At 39.6% G+C, this 12,094-nt stretch overlaps 1 long non-coding RNA gene across 3 annotated transcripts in view; it reads left to right on the forward strand.

Moving 5' to 3' along the window:
- LOC110260009 (uncharacterized) overlaps positions 1 to 12,094 on the forward strand; it is an 822,333-nt gene that overhangs the window by 737,429 nt on the left and 72,810 nt on the right. Inside the window, exon 5 of one of the 3 annotated variants that reach the window (XR_014841890.1) lies at positions 1,081 to 2,898. The exons of the other annotated variants lie outside the window; for them this stretch is intronic. This is a non-coding gene — a long non-coding RNA (uncharacterized LOC110260009). Of the gene's footprint in view, positions 1 to 1,080; positions 2,899 to 12,094 lie in introns of those variants that run through there. 3 annotated transcript variants of the gene reach the window in all.

The following is a 12,094-nucleotide window of genomic DNA, read 5'->3' on the forward strand; positions in this document are numbered from 1 at the left end:
ACTTGCAATTTCTACCTCAAGTCCAGCTCTCTACAAAATTTTATATTGAGTATGCTTATGATCAAAACCTTGAAATGATGATTCAACTTCTGAAATTGGTAGAGTTTGGCAAGGAAGGAGACAAAGAAGAAAAGGACTAAGTATGAGAAAGAAAGTAAAAGTTCTTGTGTATTGTCCCTGTCCTGAAACAAATGTCCTTGTGGGAGAGACAATAACGGCTATCCATTTAAATTTCAAGGCTGACCAAGGCACATATCACTACTACACCTTTTTTTATTTGCATAAAGCAATTACCCCCATGGTCAGTGGCTTCAGAGTTGTCTAAACAACATGCTTCAGATGGTATTGATGACCTCAGACACACCAGGATAGCTCTACATTAGTGATGAGCAGAGCTGGAGGGATATATTATAGTAGTTATAAACCATAAGAAGGTATTTAAATAGATAGATAAGACACATGCAAATCTTTTCATTGCCATGACAACCATCTTGATATAGGTTTTCCATATGTAGCAAGAAGGGCAGAGCAAAAGGCACTGGAAAAATAGCAGGAACCTGTAATGAAAATGAACCCTGGCAGGGGATTAGTCCAAATCTTTGTCATTTATTAGCTCTTAATAGAATACAAACTTCTGTAGTAATACACGACAGAGAACGACTCTTGCAAACCTCAGCTGTGAAGTTCCCAGCTACATGACTACATCCTAGGTCTCAAGTCTTCACAAATGGCTCTGATTAATACAAGAAAGGAGGGAGGGAGGCACATCACTAGTGTGCTACTAAGTCCAAATTCTTTGGTGCCAACAGAGAGCTTTTCAGCGAGGGGTTCATCCAGTACTCAAATGAATTACTTGTAGACATGTTTTTGGTTGTTTGTCGTGATCAGAGACTCTAATGAAGCCTATATAAGCACACTGTGAGGTAGTACGCTTCAGTTCAAAGCGGGGACAGGGGTGGGAGGGAGGTGTAATTTGTTCTTTTCCAACTACCATAAGGGAGAAGAAGGGAAATGCTGCCTGCCTCCCCTCCTCCCTTCTTTTGAGTTCTCATCTCTCTTTTTCTCTGTTTCCCCCTCTAGAGTTCTTCATTGGTACTAAGTGTCAGAATAGTTTCAGGGCAGAGTGGTCCTGCTGTGGCCTGGGAAGCTCCCTACAGCCTGCTTTCTTCTGCCCACTGCTATGAGGAGTGAAGCCAGTGAATCCAGGCTATCCCATCTCAGCCTGTGTCACATCTGCTAGAGGTCAATGATGGGGTGGGAGAACAGAGTACCTCCAGCTCCATATAAAGTTTCCCCCTACAGATCACAGACCTCCACAAAGCCCTGCAATCTTTTGAAATATAAATGGCAATTCTACTTGCTACTTTTAAGGCCAAGACTGGTACCATCCGCACCACAGTCATTAAAATTCTTCAGTCAGATCTTTGTATGTACAATCAATGTATAGATTCCTTTTGACACAAACTGGCATTTCAACACACAAGGGAACATTGGTGAAAACAAGCTGGTTTATTAATTAAAGTGATAATAAATAATTCCCCTAAACTTCAAGTCTTGGCTCAGTCATCCATGTTCTGAGCCTGTTTAAAAATGTGGACTTCCTTTGTGTTCTTTCTAGCATGAAACCAAATCAAAGCCAGCAAGATCCTTTCTTATCACATAGTAACTTAAATGCTAACTTGATAGTAGCCTTTATAAACCAAGCTGTATAGGGTGTTATTTAAATATGGTTTGTTTAAAAAAAAAACTATTTAAGTGGCAATTTACTATAGAAGGGGGGCAGAGACAAGAAAGGGTTAAACAAGAAGCACCCTTCAGCAAAGCACAATTTAAAATCTCATTCATCAGATTCTACCTGTCCTTTGGAAAACACTCTAACTTTATAGAAATTGAAGACTAACCATAGCCTCGAAAACTGTTGGTATTAACACTGTAGGGCATCCTGTGTACTGACGTCTCAGTTCCTTATCCAGAATACGTGTTCTGTCTGACAAATTTTGGGGTGTCGTTTTGCCTTCAAGATATTCAGATGTTACTTTTTTGACATCTGGGGTTTTAATTAGCATTTAAAAGTATTTAAAGGAAAATGAACTTGGTCTGGCCTGGACAATGCTGAGGAGCATTTTTATTTACGAATGTCATCCCTGTCATGTTAATTTGTACCACATTTCTGATTTATCCTAAAAGAACACATTACACAGTGGATTTGGAGGAGTTAAAGGGAATCTACAGGGTGACTTTAATCTTTATGTCTTTATATACTGGAGGGCATTTTACTGCCCCTCTGCTCTGCTCTCACTATACAATCATTTTCTGCTTTAGAAATGTAGCCATTTGGATCAATAGTTACAGTACAATATATTGTACTTCTGATGGGGGCCTCCTAGGACAGTTAAGAAGCACTGGCTGTGGTGATTTCACCAAATGCTTGGTTATACTCTGAAATCTATTTTAAAAAAGAGTTAACACAACATACGTAGAGTCAAATTTATAGGCATTCTAATGAAATTTTACTTAGTCTCGCTAGTTATATTAAAATAAAATTAGGAAAAATGGAGTGCAAAAGAACATTTTGCAGCTTGAAAAATAGAGATTTTTAATGGGACACCAGAACAGTAGCAGCTAGAAGTAGCTGTCTTTTGGAATTTGTAGCTGCTGCTGTCAAACACTAAGATTTTAGATTTGGTGTCTATTTCTAGATGTTGTGATGACTGTACACTTCTAATGTTGGAAAGAAAGGGGAGAAAAATCCCTGAGATGGCCACAGATGTTTGCAGAATGCGATGATGGAGCAAGCAAAGATGTAAAGAAATTATATGTCTCCTAAAGTGTTAAATGTAGGCTGCAAGTTGAGGATTTTACTGTAAATTCTTTATCTATAAACAAACTGGGTTATCACAGCTGTTTATTGTACTGCTAGCCCTGATCCTAACCTTTATGTCTTTATTGCTTACATACCATTCCCTTGTTTATGCGTCTGTACCATTCGGTGCCCTTGAACTTGGTCCCTCGGAGCCCCGACCCCTGCATGCTTGCTCACTCACTCCACTCACGTCTGCAATCAGTAAATCTGAGACAGGCCCTGGCTGATAGCCGAGCTGCAGTAGGGCAATTAACACAGAACTAAAGTGTCATTCCTGGCAGGGTGGGGAGAGTGGCAGACCACAGATGACAGTTCTCAGTTCTGAAGCTGTGACATCCAGGCCAGACCTGGGATTATAGGGAACCAGGGGAAAAAAGGAAAGGGGGAGTGAGGAGGGGTGCATTTGGGGGGGGGGGTGTTCCTCAAAGAAAAGCGCTGAGTGGCTTCTCTTTGAAGAATTGTTTATTCCCTGTATCAGATTCCAGCTGTCTGACCAGTTAATTGGATGAATACCTAGAGGAAAACATTCTGTGCTCTAAGTGAATTGGGGAAAATGGGCATCTTTCTTTCTCTTTAGAAGGAAAAAGTGCTTTTTCTTTAAAAAAAAAAAATCACCAACTCTCAATCACCTTTTAATGGTGTTCCTGCCAGACTTAGATTAAAAAAAGGAAAAGAAATATCTTTTATTAAGTGCTTGCCTCCCCCCACCTTTTTGCCCACTCACGTTTTCCCCTGCAGCCACCTACCTGCTCTGGCTCTGATATCTTAATAAAGTTAGTGTTGAATAGAAGCAGGGCATCCAGGCAGCTGCCTGCTGAGAGGCAGCTTCCCTTTTAGCCCCTTCCTGCAGTAGCTCTGGAGACCCACCTATACAGTAAGAAAAAGCTCTTCTTAGTTCCAGGGTCCAGAGGACCCCCCCCCCCAGGCCACCAGATGTCATCATGATGCTGAGCTTGGACACCCAGGTATCAGCTTCTTTGGAGCTGTGCAAATCCATTTTGGAGCAAAGTCAGCCCTTCCTTGGATTGCATGCTCGCTCTTTCCCTCCTTTTTCCACTTCTGACTTTGTCTTCTATTTCCCTCAAACATAACTTTTCATGGGATTGCATCTGATTGGTAAGAAACCATAGTTAGCAGTAGCAGCTATCATTTATTGAGTATGTAACTGGTGTCAGGTGTTCTATAGACTGTATATTATTAACTTTTCACCAAGAACAAAGAAACAAAATCCACAAAGCCTAGGTTATTCTTTCCACATTCCAGAGGAGAAATTTGAGATCCATAACAATCAAATATCTTGCTCAAGGTCAAATGGCTGTAAAAGGTAGAACCGAATTTCAACCTACGCTGATGCCAAAAAACATGGCTGTCTCTGTCAAAATGTGAGCCTCTATCTCAGGTCTTTTCCATATAGGTTGTGAGAGCTTAGGACCATCCCTTGATCACACTGTGTCTCAGGTTCCCCCCCTGTAAAAATGGGGATAATAAACCTAATAGTGTTGTTGTGAACATTCAGAGTTGATACTGCGTATAGGACGTACATGGAGTACTGTCTAGCACATCTCAAGAGCCCTATATATGTAGCTGATTTTGTTGTTGCTATCATCATAATCACCATCATTACCTTGTCTCTGATTGTTTATAGTGGGGAGGTGAAGGATTAGCAGGTTGAGGAAGCCAGTGTGGTAATTTGCATAAAACAATTTGCAAGCTACGGAAGTGAGAAAGAAGAAAAAGAAAGAAAAGACTTGAATTTTAGACACAAGGGGATGTTTTTTGTTAAACGTCATGTAATTCCATCCTGACAAATCTAGGTGATCCACCTGCACACTGAGGTCACACAAACAATGGATTTTTCAAAAGGAGCTTCTAACTAACTTTTTCATGTGAAATATTTGTTAGTAAGATAGCTGATAAGGCTTTGGCATTACTGTGTTTCATACTGTACAGTTTATTATCCGGTTGTGAAATGGAGGCCATTGTTTCAAACTCTGCCTTATGAAGAACATGATATATTGGAATCAGCATCTTGTGGAGGAAGATAAGATTGAAGTTCTAAATATACATCTGATAGTGTGATGTTCTATATTAACATGAAAAGGATTGTAGAACCTTTTTTAAGGATGAGGTGCTAGAATAGTTAAGCGTCATGATGTATTCCTTATGTGCCAGGAGTAGAGCCCAGTTAACCAGCCTCCTGCTTCATCACTTTTCCCAGTGCACCACACCATTCCACACAGCTCTGCATTTTCTAACAATCTATAGAGCTCAAGAAGTGATAAGTGTGCTCAGTAATTATGACAGTATCAAGAATGGTGTCATGTATAAGTGATGTCATATGGTATTTGTCTTTCTCTTTCTGACTTACTTCACTCAGTATGAGAGTCTCTAGTTCCATCCATGTTGCTGCAAATTGATTATTCTGTTCTTTTTTATGGCTGGGTAGTATTCCATTGTGTATATATACCACTTCTTCTTAATCCATTCATCTGTCAATGGACATTTGGGTTGTTTCCATGTCTTGGCTATTGTGAATAGTGCTGCAATGAACATGCAGGTGCATGTATCTTTATTAAGGAAAGTTTTGTCCAGATATATGCCCAAGAGTGGGATTCCTGGGTCATGTGGTAGTTCTATATAATATATTTCTAAGGTACCTTCATACTGTTCTCCATAGTGGTTGTACCAGCTTACATTCCCACCAACAGTACAGGAGGGTTCCCTTTTCTCCACACCTTCTCCAGCATTGGTTATTTGTGGACTTATTAATGATGGCCATTCTGACTGGTGTGAGGTGATATCTTATGGTAGTTTTGATTTACAATTATCTGCTACTCAGTGATGTTGAGCATTTTTTCATGTGCTTGTTGGCCATCTGTACATCTTCTTTGGAGAAATGTCTATTCAGCTTTTTTTTGCCTATTTTTCAATTGGGTTGTTGGCTTTTTTGCTGTTGAGTTGTATAAGGTGCTTGCATATTTTAGAGATTAAGCCCTTGTCAGTTGCATCATTTGAAACTATTTTCTCCCACTCTGTAAGTTGTCTTTTTGTTTTATTTTTGGTTTCCATTGCTGTGCCAAAGCTTGTCAGTTTGATTAGGTCCCATTGGTTTATTTTTGCTTTTATTTCTGATGCTTTGGGAGACTGACCTGAGAAAACACTGTAAGGTTGCCATCAGAGAATGTTTTGCCTATGTTCTCTTCCAGGAGTTTGATGGTATCTTGTCTTATATTTAAGTCTTTAGGCCATTTGAGTTTATTTTGGTGCATGGTGTGAGGGTGTGTTCTAGTTTCATTGATCTGCATGCAGCTGTCCAGGTTTCCCATCAAGACTTGCTGAAAAGACTGTCTTTTTCCCATTTTATGTTCTTGCCTCCTTTGTCAAAGATTAATTGACCATGGGTGTCTGGGTTTATTTCTGGGTTCTCCATCCTGTTCCATTGGTCTGTATGTCTGTTTTGGTACCAGTACCACACTGTCCTAATGACTGTGGCTTGGTAATAGTGCCTGAAGTCTGGGAGAGTTATGCCTCCTGCTTGGTTTTTTGTTTCTCAGGATTTCTTTGGCAATTCTGGGTCTTTTGTGGTTCCATACACATTTTTGGATTGTTTGTTCTAGTTCTGTGAAAAATGTCAAGGGTAATTTGATAGGGATTGCATTGAATCTGTAGATTGCTTTGGGTGGTATGGCCATTTTTACATTACTTTTTCTAACCCAGGAGCATGGACTATCTTTCTATTTCTTTACATCTTCTTTAATTTCCTTGATTAATGTTTTATAGTTCTCAGCATATAAGTCTTTTACCTCCTTGGTCAGGTGTATTCCCAGATATTTGATTTTTTGTGGTGCAATTTTAAAAGGTATTGTATTTTTTGATTTAATATACGGCACAAATGAACCTTTCAACAGAAAAGAAAATCATGGACTTGGAGAATAGACTTGTGGTTGCCTAGGGGGAGGGGGAGGGATTGGGATGGATTGGGAGCTTGGGGTTAATAGATGCAAACTGTTGCCTTTGGAATGGATTAGCAATGAGATCCTGCTGTGTAGCACTGGGAACTATATCTAGTCACTTATAATGGAGCATGATAATGTGAGAAAAAATAATGTAAAAATGGGTCATCATGCTGTACAGTAGAAAAACAATAATGTATTGGGGAAATAATAAATTAAAATTAAAATAATGGTGTCACGTAGCACTCAGAATGAAAATAAAATAATTCTTAGTTACCATTCTCTAGCAAAACTAGGTAAGAAATCCTGAAATTTTTTCTTTTATTCTTCCTTTTAGGGCCACACCTGTGGCATATGGAAATTGCCAGGCTAGGGGTCAAATTGAAGCTGCAGCTGCTGCTCACAGCCACAGCCACAGCCACTCTGGATCTGAGCCACATCTTCCACCTACATTGTAGCACATGGCAACGCTGGATCCTTATCCCACTGAGCATGGCCAGGGATTGAAACTTCGTCTTTATGATAGGGACTCCAAAATACTGAAATTCTGATTTCACCATTGAAATCACTAAGGACTACTCCTTAAAAAAATGGCACTGTGGGAGTTCCTGTTGTGGGTCACCTAGTATCTGTGAGGATGCAGGTTCGATCTCTGGCCTCACTCAGTAAGAAAGGAGAGAGAGAGAGGGAAGGAGGGAGAAAGAAAATGGCACTAGGAATCTGCCCTTAATGCACACACTGGTTGCATTTGTTATTACCTTTGAAGTATTCTGAATGCAGCCCCTGGTTTAATTAAAGGGCATCAGAAGTGAACATCCCTTTACCTCATCCCCATACCTCTGCTAACTCTACTCTTACTTTGACCATATTTCCTTGACATGTGATAGGTTTTTTCAGAAAAACAACAAACAAAAAAACAACATTTCTGTGACTAAGTTTAGGGAATTCTGGTTTTGTTTTTTGGCTTTTTAAGGCTACACCAGTGGCATATGTAAGTTGCCAGGCTAGGGGTCGAATCAGAGCTGCAGCTGCCAGCCTGCACCACAGCCACAGCAAAGTGGGATCTGAGCAGAGTATGTGACCTACACCATGGCTCATGGCAATGCTGGATCCCTGACCCACTGAGCGAGGCCAGGGATCGAACCCACATCCTCATGGATACTAGTTGGATACGTTTCTGCAGCACCGCAACGGGAACTCCAAGTCTGGGGAATTCTGAATGGTTTAGCGCCTTCTTAGAGGCTCATGACAACCATTATATTTGAATTATAAAATGATCCAGGGGTTCCCGTCATGGCACACTGGAAACAAATCCAACAGGAACCATGAGGTTGCAGGTTCAATCCTTGGCCTCGCTCTGTGGGTTAAGGATCTGGCATTGCTGTGAGCTGAGGTGTAGGTCGCAGTCGTGGCTCAGATCTGGTATTGCAGTGGCTGTGGCATAGGCTGGCAGCTCCAGCTCTGATTTGACCCCTAGCCTGATTTGACCTCCACATGCTGCAAGTGCGGCCCTAAAAAAAGACAAAAAGACAAAAAAAAAAAAAAATCAAAGGAAGAAAATTCTAATTTTGCTTGACATAGCATTGCCTAATCTTATTTGACCACAGAATTATTTTCTTGCATAACAGCATGTTACCGCAGCAGAACTGTTTGCTGAATCATCTGCAGGACACAGAAGAGGCAAATCACTTCTGCCCACATGCCACTGGCCACACCTAACCTCAAGGGAAGCCAGAAAATATAATCCAGTGGTGTCCAGAAGGAAAAGGAAGTGTCTTGGGAATAGCCAGTTCACTTTCACTACATATAGCAATCGATAACTTCTTTCACAATGAGGTTTCCACAATCCAGAAACTTAGCTCTCTCTATGCCATGTTCTTTTACCTCCTTGAAATATGACTAGATGCTTTCTAAATGTATTTCCAAAAAAGGCCTAAGCTCTACAAGGTTATCTTTAAGGTATGCTTGTTTATGGAGCAGACAGCGCTTCTGCTATAGTTTTAAGTAAACGAAATATTCTAATGAATATTTTTCCTCTTAATTACAACATTAAAGAATCAATATAAATTTTAATTCAGAAGTAGAGCCGGGGGAATGGGGTTATGTAGGTCAGACATAGATCTTTCTGCTGTTCTAGGTTAACAAAGAGATAAAGTTTAGGGATTTGGAAGTAATGGTTGTCAAAACCCATTTGGCAGTATTTCTTATATATCAGATATTTCAAACCAGCTTTGGACCAGTCATGGTTCACACTTAATTCGCAGGTGAATTGTCTTGATGAATATTTAAATGTTGATTTCCTGTGCTTTGAGTTGAAAAAAAGGGATACACATGGTTTGGAGTTTAGGCAGACAGGAAGCAGACTGGTACGCCAATGTGAAAAGTTCTGAAGCCAAGCTTTCTTTTTCCCTGAGGCATGTGTTAGCTCTTAGCCCATAGGAGTAGATCACAGGGCTGCTTGAGGGTAAGACCAGGAGGTTTCTAGAAAAGTAACAAGTCGACTTGAACTCTGTGACATCCACAGAAGTGATACTCACAGAAGTGATACTCCAGAGCTCCAAATCCTTCATTTGGATCTGGAAGATATAGTAAATAGTTATAGTTGTTTTGACCATAAATGAGCCTAAATGCATGTGAAATAAGAAATGATTTTGCAAGAAAAATTATGTCCTCATGAGCCTTCTAGGTTTATTCAAAACCCATCTTGAAAAGTTTAACTCTGATCAACACATAATCATACCACTTATTGAGTTAGAACTTATCTTAAAAATAATCTAATTTCCTGATATTAAAGGAGAGAAAAAGCCCAGAAATGCAAAATGGTCTGGCCAAAACTGCATGTGATTTGTGGCAGAACTGATCATAAACTTCATGGTAATAGCATTGTCCAATATCTAGGTGATCGGTTATTTCAGAATATTTAAATAATCCATTTATGGAGCTATTTACTTAGCAAAGGTAAACTCAGAGAATATTGTGAATTAGGTTTTTTTTTTTCCCCCAAAACTACTTTCTGAGGGCTATGATAGGTACTGAGTTTAAGCCAGCAACAACAAAAGGTCAAAGGTTGTTGTGCGGAATAAATGAGCTAATGAGGTATGCACTTAGAAAAAGGTTTGGCAAATAAATGATCAATGAATGTTCATTGTTGTTGCTCTTGTCGTTGTCATTCTTGTTATTCTTGCCTTAATGGAGCTTTAGTAAAATAAGAAAACACTCCCCATTTGGTTTCTTCTCTGTAAAATCTCACTCCGTGTGCTTGTGGCTTCAAGAAATTCGAGTCATTCTATAAGAACCCCTGACACAAGCCTCCTATTCTTCATGGACTTCATTTTGTGATTCCAAGCCAAAGCTTGTTTGGCAATATGTTTCCTGGGAATATTTACAATTAGCGGCTGATTTAGAGCAGACAAATGATTTAAGGTTTATAAGCAGCTTGTATTAATATTTTTACTATTTTATTCTGAATTGACTAAGTTTGCAGTTGTAGGAGCTATTAAATTTCCCAGCAAGAATAAGAAAGGAGGAAAATAGAGAGATAGGGGAGAGGGAGAGAGATCAAGGGATAATTACGCAAGTTTTAAAATTTATATATGGTAAGGAAGTGATAACTGTTGGTGCTACAGGACAACAAAATTGTGAGGTCCATCTCTGTCCTTAGAGGGCTTTGCCAACTATTCATGGAGATAAACAGAGTGCACAAATAAGAAGACACACAGTAGAGGTGGGAGCTGCATGAAGGTCTGGAAAGAAAATAGAAACAAATTCTGAAGGGAAACCAGAGGAGACCGAGGGCTCTTGCCTTTGAAATCATAGAGAAATGACCACTGGGCCAAGGAAGGAAGGTGTTGAACTCAAGATGAAAGAGCACTTTCTCCACTGTTGTAGTAGCACAGTGTTATCTTGTTTGTTTGCTATAAAAATATATGTTCCAAATTGCCTATTATTACATTAGTATTTATTTGTGCACTGCAAGTGCAACCTGTGCCTGAGGGAATTTCTCTTCAAGTGTTTTAGGAAAGACATTTCAGATATAACAAAGGTGAGAAGGAGTGTAAACTCATATGCGACAGTATTAGAAAACTATAAAGCTTCAGTGCAGAGTGACTGTGTAGGATTCAAAGGCATTGGGATTAAAGAAGACAGAAATGTAGATTCAGAGAAGGGGCTTATATTCTGGATAGAGAGAAGTCCTAATGACGACTACAGCTGTTTCAATCTTTCAAATGTTTTTATAAACTATATTCTCAAACTTGGTGAATAAATCTGTCAAAAATTAGTCCACTAAAATAGGAAGCAATCTACGTACATTTCCCATCAATCAGCACTTGAGAGTCACAGAATTTTCCTCCACCCAGTAATCCTTGCAAACTAATTAATTCAACCCAAACTACTGTACCTTTAAGTCACATGAAGAAATGGAATAAGGAAGTACTCAGTTGATAGCAAAAACCATTTTAAAGATGACTTTGATCTTCAGCCAGATATTTTTTCTGTTCATTTTCTTTTCCATTTGTCTATCTCGATTCTTAATAATTGCTAATTTCTACTTTAACTATATTAAATGCCACCCTTGGGGGTAAAAACCTATTTTACACCCGTATTAATTTCCTCCTATTGTGAGGACTATGTTGATATCATGAGAAAAATAGTGTGCATATTTTTCTATTATCAGCGTACTCTGTACTATTAGACAACTGAGTGCTTTTATCTTTTCTTCATTCATTCATTCAGGTGTCACTGATCATCTACTATATGCCAGATACTCCTAAGTCTTGGAGATAAAAAGATTGACAGAGACGTGGTCATCTCTGCTACCCTTCCGCATTCGCACTCTATTTTTCTTCTCCTTGCTCTGTATCATGGATGCTTGATCTTTGTAAACATTATCAACAGGCTCATTTGAGCTCTGAGCTAATGGGATGCACTGGAAAGAAAGAAAAGATGGGGTGCTTTTTGCCCCTGTTGCCTCTCTCTGCAGGTTGCTCTGTGTGGCTGTGTTCTACTACTGAAGAGCAGCCTCCTATCAGGCACTGCTTTCCACAAAGCTGCCCTTTCTAGGTTCTGACACCTGCTCCTTCTCCTACCCTTTTTGGGCCAAAGGATGATAGAGAAACTGCTGTTACTAGGCCCATGATACTATACCATCCTTCCTGGTCTCCTAAACACAAATTTCAAACAACTCCTTTTAAAAATTCTGGTCAAATACCAATTTGAGAGTGGACTGTTTCTTTCCAAGACTAACTGACACACCATGTTTCTTCCCTTCAATCCTGAA

The sequence above is a fragment of the Sus scrofa genome, chromosome 3 (genome assembly GCF_054392235.1).
Source record: "Sus scrofa isolate SSC_HxYL_T2T_F1_AM1 chromosome 3, Sscrofa_HxYL_maternal_Yorkshire_Landrace_v2.0, whole genome shotgun sequence".
Classification (NCBI taxonomy): domain Eukaryota; kingdom Metazoa; phylum Chordata; class Mammalia; order Artiodactyla; family Suidae; genus Sus; species Sus scrofa.